Below are 11,614 nucleotides of genomic sequence, written 5' to 3'. Positions count from 1 at the left end.
GTATCGGGGGCACTAAGCTAGGAAGTGGTACAGGTGCAGTTTGAAGCACAGGTACTGTGCTGATGTTAGTACTTTCCCCAGGAAGAACTATAGGTGTAGTTTGAGCCAAAACCATAGTGGTTGGGGGGGAGTGGGAAGCTCCAGCACTAAGCCCATGTGCTCCATGTGTGCTAGCTGGACGCCATTACCAACACTTAATCTTTCTAGAGCTATCAGTCTGGATTCTATTGAGTCCAATTTGAGGGAAAGAGGACTCAAAAGGCTTTTAAAAATATCAGTAAGCGAGGTGATAAGGAACTCTGTAGTTTTGGGGGTAGCCCCGCCAAAGATAAATGGCTCAGTGTGCACGGGTATGGAGGAGATAGATGGAATACTCAACATTTCCATATCATTTCCCATAGCTAGTGTTTCAGGAGCGCCCACGTTATCTTCCTGTGTGGGCATTATGGGATCAGTTTTGGCCCTTTTAGCACCTTTGGGCTTTCTAGATCTTTTCCTTTTCAATTTCAATGCAGGATCCTCTCTACACCCCATATGCTCTAATGAATTGAGACCCTCCCCCTGAGCCCCGGACTGTACCAACTCTGCGACAGGGGAGAGTTCCACATCACTTATGATACGTGATGTGTCCCTCTTCCCTAGCGAGGTTGATGGTGTCCTTAGCTGTTGTAAAACTGACTCTATGGTTTGGTCAATACTATCCATTAGAGACAAATGGGTAGCATCCAGCAATAGCGGTGTGCTAACATTAGTTGATAAACCTGGAGAAGAAAAACGGGTATTCTCTACACCCTCCTCAGTTAGATTTTCAAGCACAAGAGGAGCAATGTTAGCCTCAGAGTTTGCTTTGAAGAGAAATTTGTCCAATGTACCTGAGACCACGGAAGCAGCCTTGCTTCTTGATTCCCTGCTAGCCATTCTGTAGCGTCCTGCTTCAGGGCAACCAAGAAGTCAGTAAAATGGGAACGGGGACACGGGGCGTTAGGGGGGTGGCCCGGTCCGGTCTCTTCCGTTCGCTAACGGCCTCAAACGGCCCGCCCTTTGCCCGGTCTTAGCCCGGCGCACGCCCGCGCGCGTCCCGCGATGCGCGTAACAAGGCGTGGTATCATAGCCAGTGGGCGGGCGTGGCGCTCAGGTTGGAGGCGGGGTCTCAAGGGAAGAGTCTCCAGGTGCGGCACGAACACACGCCGCCAAGAATCCTGGGACTCGCAGTCCCGCTGTGAGTACCTCCGCCCACGCTGATGGTCAGTCTGCTTCCCGGGTCCTTGCTGGGGAAAGGCACTCCCGAAAGGTCTCCACGCACCAAAGTCTGTCCCTCGCAACTTCGAGCGGCTCCCGCGGAGCGGGGGCCGCGAGTCGCGATTTTAAATGCCCAGGAGGGAGGCGGGGTCTCAGGGGAAGAGTCTCCAGGTGCGGCACGAACACACGCCGCCAAGAATCCTGGGACTCGCAGTCCCGCTGTGAGTACCTCCGCCCACGCTGATGGTCAGTCTGCTTCCCGGGTCCTTGCTGGGGAAAGGCACTCCCAAAAGGTCTCCACGCACCAAAGTCTGTACCTCGCAACTTCGAGCGGCTCCCGGGGAGCGGGGTTCCGCGAGTCGCGATTTTAAATGCCCAGGAGGGAGGCGGGGTCTCAGGGGAAGAGTCTCCAGGTGCGGCACGAACACACGCCACCAAGAATCCTGGGACTCGCAGTCCCGCTGTGAGTACCTCCGCCCACGCTGATGGTCAGTCTGCTTCCCTGGTCCTTGCTGGGGAAAGGCACTCCCAAAAGGTCTCCACGCACCAAAGTCTGTCCCTCGTAACTTCGAGCGGCCCCGGCGGAGCGGGGGCAGCGAGTCGTGATTTTAAACGCCCAGGAGGGAGGCGGGGTCTCAGGGGAAGAGTCTCCAGGTGCGGCACGAACACACGCCGCCAAGAATCCTGGGACTCGCAGTCCCGCTGTGAGTACCTCCGCCCACGCTGATGGTCAGTCTGCTTCCCGGGTCCTTGCTGGGGAAAGGCACTCCCAAAAGGTCTCCACGCACCAAAGTCTGTCCCTCGCAACTTCGAGCGGCACCCTTGAGACCCTGGCACAGCCTTTGCAACCCCTGGCCTTAGAGGTAGCAAAATAAGTGCTAGGAACACAGGGGCAGCGCATCCTTATGGACTTCGGTTGTGGCTCCACTCTCTTTGTTTTCTCTCGGTTCACTGGAATATTAACTTTCCTGGCAGCTGAGGTGTTAGAAGTCGGGTTTCTGGTTGGCAGAGGTATGCAACATGTCCAAGCAGGAACCACAATCCTAGCTAGTCGGTGTAAGACAGATACACACAGTTAGGCCTAGCATCTTCTGTGTGTTTTTCCCCTGTCTTTTTTGCTTCTGACCCCCTGTTTTTGACTGTGTACTGCATTTATTTTGTTTTTGTTGGGTCTAGCCCACTGGGCACTTTACCACTGTTGTCCGGTGCTAAAGTGCAAGTGTTCCCTGTATAAATGGTATCTGTAATTGGTTATCCATGACTGGCATACAAGTTTACTGGTAAGTCCATAGTAAAGTGCACTCTGTGTGCCGAGGGGCTGTAAATCAAATGATACCAGTGGATCTGCAGCACTGATTGTGTCACCCACATCAGTAGCCCTGCAACCATGTCTCAGGGGGCAGTGTTTGTGTGGGAAGTTTTAAACTGCCATGTCGACCTGACAAGTGCAACTACATGCCAGGCCCAAACCTTCCCTTTTAATACATGTATGGCTCCCCTAAGGCAGGCCCAGGGTAACCCCATGGTCAGAGTGCAGTGTATTTGCAAGGTAGGACATGTACAGGTGTTTATTACTTTGCATATCCTGGCAGTGAAATACTACTAATTTTATTTTTCTCTATTGCGAATTCTATCTCTCCCATAGGTTATCATTGTGGCTGCCTTTTTACCTCTTACGAGTGTAACTTAAATTAGGAATAAAGAGATATGGAGTTTAAGGTCCTGAACTCACAAATAAAAAATACATCTTTAGTGAAGTTGGTTTTTAAACTGTGTGTTTGAAAATGAATGCCTCTTTTAGAAAGGGGGCATTTTCTTGCGTGAACACTCTATGCCTCTGACTGACTGTGGAATCCACGTCTGAGGGACGGTGACAGTTGGGCTGTTCATGCATTCATTCTAGACAGTCACAGAAAGGGAGCTGAGGTGTGCCCTGCATATTCTGATGGGCCATCACCAGGCTGATAGGTCTTCCTGAGATAGACTGGTGGGATGAGTTGTCACTGACACCTACATAGAGCTGTGCCTGTCTTCTCACAAAGCTGTCTCCAGCTGTAGTGTGTCTGGAGCTAGGTCAGGGAAAGTCAGGGTCTGATGCACTACAAAGACTTTCTTTTGAAGTTTGCCTACTTCAAAGGCAGAAACTGGTTTCAGTACTGGACCTGAAACAACATAACTTCAGAACACTTCTGGACTAAGAGGACATTCTGCCAGAAAGAAGAGCTGGATGCTGTTGGAGATGGTTGCTTTATTTGCTGGCCTGCTACTTGCTGCTTCTGTCCTGGGAGTGAAATGACTGGACTTTGCTGTCTACTTCCTGCTTTCCAAAGTTGGTCAAGGTCTTGTGTGTGCTTGCCTCCTGTTTCGAATTCTCAGGGACATCAAAGACTTCATCTACAACCCTTGAACACCTCTACTGGGAGTTTTGACATGCCAAATGGTGCCAATTCCAGTTCAGGGAGTCTTAGCACCCGTTTTTCTGATGTATCACCACTGTGCGGTTGAAAAATGGATGTATCACCAATGTGAAGCCAAACAATCAATGCAGCGCCAGCCGTGCAGCTGAAAGATCACCGCAACCGGAGTCCCAAACTCGAGGACAACACATCAATGGGTCATGCTACGACTCCAGTGCAGGCCCTGCTGTGCAGCTGAAGAAATCGACACATCACCTGCTTTGCAGCTAGGAAATCAATGCAGCACCTGCTCTGCCACCACCGGCAATGACACATGGCATGTGGATTTTCAACCCCTCATCCCTGTGCACCAAGTTCTACATCGATGTGGCCCAGCAGTAAGGAACCAAGGTTGCGTTTCCAGACATTGATGCATCACTCCCCCTTACAATAAGGATTCGACGAATCACCTCCTTTGAAAGTAAAGAACCGACGCATCACCTCCCCTGCAGTAAGGAACTGACGCATCACCTCCCCTGTGAGTAAGGAACCAATGCATTGCTTTGCTTTGCCGGTGCCTCAAAGCCCCTGCGTCTGTTTTCGTCTTTGATTTTGATGCATCCCAATGTACTTTTTTCTAAAAGTGACGCTTCCATAGTTTCTTATGGACTTAATTATTTTGAATTTTTTTTAAAGTGATATCTTGCCTTATGTATGTTGGATTTGTAATTTTGATCTCGTTTCATTCGGATACATATTGAATGTTTTTATAAACTGGTGTGGTGTTCTTTTGCTATGTTTTTATTGTGTTACTGTGTGTGTACGTGCAAATACTTTACACATTGCCTCTGACATAAGCCTGACTGCTTGTGCCAAGCTACCAAGGGGTTGAGCAGAGGGTATTTTAGCTGTGTGACTCCCTTAACCTGACTAGAATAAGGGTCCCTACTTGGACAGGGTGAAAACCTCGCAACTTGAGCCCCCCATTTTTAATCTGTGTTTACCATCTGGTAGCTTGGCACATAGAAGTCAGGCTTAACTTAAAAGACAATCAGGCAGATGCATCAAAGAAAATACCGGGAGCAAACAGGCAGATTCTCAGAATCTGGCCGTTTGCTCCCGGTATTTTTGCATTTGGGATGCATCATCCCAAATGCAGAAATCGCAATTTAAGGAATCTCTAAATAGCGATTCCTTAAATTGCTCTTGCATTTAAGGAATCCCAAAATGAGATTCCTTAAATGCAATGCATGAAACCCAAAAAATTAGCGAATTCGCTAATAGGGGGAGCAAATTACCATGAAGTTCAACTTCGTGGTAATTTGCTAAAACTTTGAAAAATGCACTTTTGTGCATTTTTCAAAGTTACATGTTGCGCACACACATGCCCTTAGGGCATGTGTGTGTGTAACATTTGGGCACAGGTCCATTTCAGGGGTGCAACAGGGTGTCCTTTAGACACCCTGGCACCCTTGAAATAGCGGAACATTAGCGATTCGGTAATAGCTAATCGCTAATATGGAATGGCTTTCCCATAAAGGCCCATAGGAATGAATGGGAAAGCCATTCCTTATTAGCGATTAGCTATTACCGAATCGCAAATAAGGAATCTGTAGGAATCGCTAATAACATTGCGATTCCTACATGCATCCCGTTTTGCGAGTCTTTAATAGCGATTCCTTAAAATTCGCTATTAAGGACTCGCAAAACATAACTTTGATGCATCTGCCAGAATGTGTAAAGTATTTATGCAACACTTCAAACAGTAAAACTGTCAAAACAACACCAGAAATTCCACACCATGTTAAACAAAACATATGATTTCTATAAATAAAACAAGGCCAAAACAACAAAAATACAATAATTAGAACTTGGGATATGATTTTTTAAAGATTAAATGTAAAAATAGCATTGAGAAGTAAGAAGTGCCTATGAGAGTTATCTAGTTACACGGAACCAGGGAAACATCAAGAGTTCAGGCTTACTGCAATGGAGCATGGGCCAAACGGAGGAGCCACGCAAGTGCCACTGAACAAAGTACCAAAATCCTTGTCGCAATAGCAAGATGCAGGGTGCAGCCAAATGATGCGTCAATGTCGATCCCGATGTTAAGGTGATCTATTTATTGTCTTCATGCAGTAGTGGGGATGGGCCTGTTTCAAAGATAATGCACCAAACCAAGAGGCGTTGGTTCTGTAGACGATGCACCAGGTTTCTCCATGCAGTCGAGGGGATGCATTGATCTTACCACACTGCAGTGCCAGCGATGCATTGGTTCTAAATCATTGATTCTTTAAGGCGATGATCTACTTCCGAGTATGATGTGCTGATCCTGCTCCTGCTCCTGCAACAGCAACGGTGCATCTGTTCTGCTACACACAGACAGGAGATGCATTGGGTCAACTGGAGCAAACAATTCCAATGGACCAAGCACAAGAGCAGGTGGTGATACTTTAATGTCCCTGATGCTCACAAACAGGAGGCAACCCTTGGAGATCAGCCTGGGTTCAAGCAGAGTCCAGTTCATCCCCGGCAGGGTCGGAGAGAAGCAGGCAGAAGGGCAGCACAGCAAAAAAGCAGTTCTTCTAGCGGTGCAGTCCAGCAGAGTGATAGTCCTTGTAGCAGCATAGCAGTCCTTCTTCCTAACAGAGATTCTTTACAGGTGCAGAAGTGCCTAATTTGGTGGGGTAGAAGCCCATTACTTATAGCCAGTTGTGTCTTTGAAGTAGGGGTGACTTCAAAGAAGGGCCTTAGGCGTGCACAGAGGTTCTTTCTTCCTAGCCCTGGCTTCAGACTCATTGCAGAGAGTAATCAACCCTTTGTGTGAGGATAGGACACTTCCCATTCAACCAATCAATCAGCAAATTTGTATAGCGCGCTACTCACCCGCTAGGGTCTCAAGGCACTGGGGGGAGGGGGGATGCTACTGCTCGAACAGCCAGGTCTTGAGTTGTTTCCTGAAGGAGAGATGGTCCTGGGTCAGTCGTAGGTGGGTGGGGAGGGAGTTCATTGTCTTGGCCACCAGGTAGGAGTAGGATCTTCCTCCGGCGGTGGTTCTGCGAATACGTGGGACGGTGGCGAGGGCGAGGCTGGCGGATCGGAGCTGGCGGGTGGGTGTATAGAATGTGTAGAAAGTGTAGAATCAGGTGTAAGTGTCAGCTCCTCCCTCCTATCATGCCCAAGAATAGCCAACCATATGCAGATGGACACGCATATACATGTAACCTTTGTTGGTGTGTGGGTGTCTACAAGGAATGCACAAAGCAAGCCATCACCAACATCAGCATTGTATTGGAGACAATTTGTGGGTACACAGAGCTTTAAGAGCAGAGAAATGCTTATTTCGTTAAATTTCCAAAATAGTAATGTTAAATCCAACTTTACCAGTAAAGAGGATTTATCATTGCCATTACAAAGATATATACCATGACACAACTACTCCTTCTCGATCAGAAATTGCTAATAAGAAGTGTAATACTGAATTCCCAATGTTATTGTATGAAAGGAGTAGGCTTCACAGTAGTGAACAAAACATGTAGATGTTTTTCACTACCGGGATAGACAAAACGTAAAAGTGCATGTCCTATCTTTTGCTTACACAGCCCCCGGCCCTACGGGCTATCTGGGGCCTACCTTTGGAGTGACCTATGTGTATTAAAAGGTGTGTTTAAGGCTTGGCAAGTGGCTTTAAATGCCAGGTCAAAATGGCAGTAAAACGGCACACACAGGGTCTGTAGTGGCAGGCCTGGAATATTTTTAAAGGGATACTTGTCTGGATGACACAATAAGCACTGCAGGACCACTAGCAGAATTTAATTTACAGGCCCTGGTCACAGGTAGTACACTCTACTAGGGATTTACAGATAAATTAAATAGCACAATTGTGTATGAACCACTGTAACCATTTTTATCTGAGAGGCACATGCACTTTAGCACTGGTCAGCAGTGGTAAGGGGCTCAGAGTCCTAAGGCCAGCAAAAAGAATCAGCAAAAAGAGGCTGGAAGCAGGAAAGGGTTTGGGGGAAGACCACCCTAAGGCTGACAAGTCTAACATGAGGTGAGTAAAAGAATGCTTTTAAATGTATGCTGTGTGCTTGCTTGCAGGTAATTGTGTGTATGCAAGAGAGAGAACGTGTGTGTAAGTGTAACTGTAACTGCATGTGTAAACGTGTGTGTGAGTGAAACGGAAGTCTAAGGATTTATGATGCTATTTTTAAAACCCCTGGCACTTTGGTGAAAAACCATTCATGCCAGGTCTCAGCTTTTGGGGAAACTGAGTAACCTATTGGTGATAAAAATGTGAATTCTGCCATTGATAGCATTGCAGTTCTTAAAACGTGTTCTAATAGTAAACACCAAACTCATGCACAATGGTATACTCCAGAGCTGAGACAGCAAAAATCATACTGTAAAAAACTGGAGCAAAGGTGGCATTGGACAAATACTTTTTGTGACTAAGAGGTATATAAAAGAGAACTTCCCAAATACCATCAGAACATAAAAATTGCTTGCAAAACCTATATTACTAATAAAATCAACAACTCTGGAAATTTGTCCAAAGATCTTTTTAAAGTCCTAAAAAACTTCACTAATCCCCCGGGCTTGTTCACAGTTAATTCATCCTTCTCAGCAACTTTGCAACTCTTAGGCTGACTAATTTGCAGATAAAATCACGACAACATATTCAAATATTGTCCCACTTATTAATCGGCATACATCTAAATTGTACTTTAAGACTCCCCTTATGCTTTGAAAAGTGGATACAGTTTGGGAAAGTTTACCCCTTCCCTGCTCATGACAGAACCATGCCGTCATGAGCGACAGGCGACGTGTGCTCATGACGGCATGGTTCCGTCATGCTGCGGCCGCTCCGCCGACGCGGCACTTATTCACCACCTGTGCGGACGAATTAGTGTGTGGGCGGAGCCATGACAGAACCACACTGTCATGAGTACAGCTCGCCTGTGGCTCATGACGGTGTGGTTCCGTCACGAGCATGGTGGAATTAGCGCCAGGGCCAAGCGGTTAAAACTCCTGCTCTTGAATAAATTGAAAATGCCATAATTAAGGCTAAATCCGGATCTCCTTCTGATCCGTGTCCAGCAAGGATCTCTGTTCTATTTGCCATGCAGATCATGCCAGCCATTAGTTCTTTGTTTAATGCGTCAATAGAGTCAGTGAACTTCCCCACAGCCAAGAAATAGGTACTGATCATGCCTATTAAGAAAAAGGCCAACTTGAATTTTTCAATCCCCTCTAACTGTCGGCCTATTTCTCTACTTCCTTTCCTAGGTAAAATTTTGGAAGGCTTTATTAATATTCAACTGACAAGCTATCTTGAGGGAAATAACATCTTGGACCATTCTCATTTTGGTTTTAGGTCAGCATCCCTCACAAAGGTATAGGTTGCCATGACAGACTCCATCAGATGTTCTCTGTATGCTAACACCCCTATTATGCTGGTGATATTGGACCTATCAGCACCTTTTGATACTGTTTCACACGATAAGCTGTTGTTCAAGTTAAATGAGATCAGGGTATATGGAACTGCTCTGAAATGGCTTCAGGATTTCCTGTCTAACAGATTTCAGGTGTTTTCTTAGGGTGACTTTAAGTCTTGTACAATGACAGTTGATAAAGGTGTGCCCCAGGGATCTTGCCTGAGTTCTACATTGTTAACATATGTAACCCTGTTAGCCAAACATATTAGATCTTTTGGCATTGAAATCCTGTCCTACGCTGATTACACACAGCTGGTAATTTCTTTTCACAACTATATGGTCAAAGTGAAGGAATACTTCTCACATGAAAAACAGGCTGTGGCAGATTGGATGTTCGAGAACTATGTTCAGCTTAATGCTGAAAAGGCATAGATCATGCTCTTTGTAAAAGCCCCAAAAATTGGACTCCCAATTGGTGGCCTCCTAAATTAGGCAGTGCCCCCACCCCATGTAAGGTTGCAAAAAATCTAGGCATTAAATTCGATCAAGCCTTGACAATATAAGAACAGATTCTATCTGCAACAGGCACCCACTTTTGTATGTTGTGGCTTTTAAGGAAAGCCTTGTCTTTTCTTCTGCTGGCAGCTAGAAAGACCCTGCTACATGCTCTCATTGTTGGCTGACTTGACTATGCTAATGCTCTTTTGGCTGCTGCCAATGAGACGGATGTATGACGATACAACGAGCGCCATTTCAACACGGTCTGTTAGATCGCGGTTTTCTCAACGCAAATCGTTACATCGACTTGTGCTGGAGGGGTGCTGGATTAAGGAATAGTGTAATTTATATTCAAACTCTAGTCTACACACAGTAGGGAAGGTGTTGGAAACAGTAATTTACACTACTCCTTAGTCTACAGCGCCCTCCAGTGCAAGTCGGTGTAACGACTCGCGTAGTGAAAACCACGATGTAATAGTAGTACGTTGAAATGGATGCGTGGTAAACGATGCCTCCCAATGAGACATTATTGCACTAAACCACATGTCATGCAGAATACTGCTGCAAGGCTCGTGTGTAATCTTCCTCCAGGAGCAGTATTACTTCCTCTTCATACTGGTTACCTGTCAGAAAGAGAATTTTATTCAAGATCTGCTGCCTTACCCACATAGCACTAAAAGGAAAAGGACTAAGATACAGCATAAGCTTAAAAGTCATCTTCCCATTAAAAATTTGCCATCTAAGTATAAAGAGCTGCTCTGTATTCCCTGCATCCAGCGTCAAAGGATCGGAGGCAGATCCTTCTCCTACTTTTCTCCTACTTCCTAGAATATTTTGCCCTTGCACATTGAAATCTGTCCTGATTACATTAGATTTAAGAAAACTTTGAAACCTTTCTCATTCTAGTCTCTGTGTTACTGTTACTGCCATAATGTGCTCTTGCAGTGCAGAGAAACCCCGTTGGGGTGATTAGGCGCTATATCAATTTAAAGTAACATAACATATCATAAGTGGGCTAGTCGGGGATTGTTCCTCTTGTGCTCTGGATGACTGTGACACCAGTAAATGGGCACTGTTTTTTTCAATCAGTTCTTTAGAACATTAAAACCATGTTGGCAAGGGCCTTACCAAATATTTTATAAAATAGGAAAAGTTGCTTAACCCCTTTGCCGCGGGGGTCATTACCTCGATGTGGTGGGGGAGGGGGACGCTCACAGCGCCCCGTTACTTGTGACAAGCTCAGCTCGTCACGCAGCACGGTGACGCTGTGCTCATGACGAGCTGAGCTCGTCATCACCACGCCCGTTTCAATAGAACGCTCAGCACAGTGGGGGAATTATCCCCGCGTGTGAGCACCGCACGGGTCATGACGAGCTCAGCTCATCATGAGCACAGCACAACCGTGCCTCATGACGAGCTGAGCTCGTCATGAGCACGGAAGAGGTTAGACATTGAAAATCAATTAAAGAGTACCAGAGACACCATATTAATCGGCTATAGAAATGGTTGAGTCCTGGTCCCCCGGGACGTACAAAAAAACTACTATTTATCAATATATACAAGTAACTTCAAGGAGGTAAACATAGTGGAAAGTTTAAAAGAAGAGCAAAGGTTTAGACTGAAACTTAATGTTGCTCACATTTTCTCAGAATTACCAAGTAGAACTCATTTAGCAGAACATGCTCACCTCAGAACTCAGAAAAATAATTAAACAACAACCATACCATATTCCAGAAGCACACCACACAGCAATACACATAAAAGTTAAACAGATATTAAAGATGAACATAATAGAACCTTCATCAAGTAATTGATGCTCACCCATTGTACCTTTCCTCCAACCAAACAGGAGCATCCTTTTTTTATATTGACTTTCCTGGTGTACACAAGGTTTAAAAATTGTATAACTACCCATTAGGTAGAATTGATAAACTCATTGACCAGTTAGCTGAATCCCAATATAATTCCACCATTGACCTCATTAAGGAATTTTGGTAGATTCCAGTATGCCGTGAAGATAAGGACGAGTCTACATTTTTC

This window comes from Lissotriton helveticus, chromosome 7 (assembly GCF_964261635.1).
Source record: "Lissotriton helveticus chromosome 7, aLisHel1.1, whole genome shotgun sequence".
NCBI lineage: Eukaryota > Metazoa > Chordata > Amphibia > Caudata > Salamandridae > Lissotriton > Lissotriton helveticus.
The sequence above is the reverse complement of the archived record's forward strand: the minus strand, read 5'-3'. Positions refer to the sequence as shown.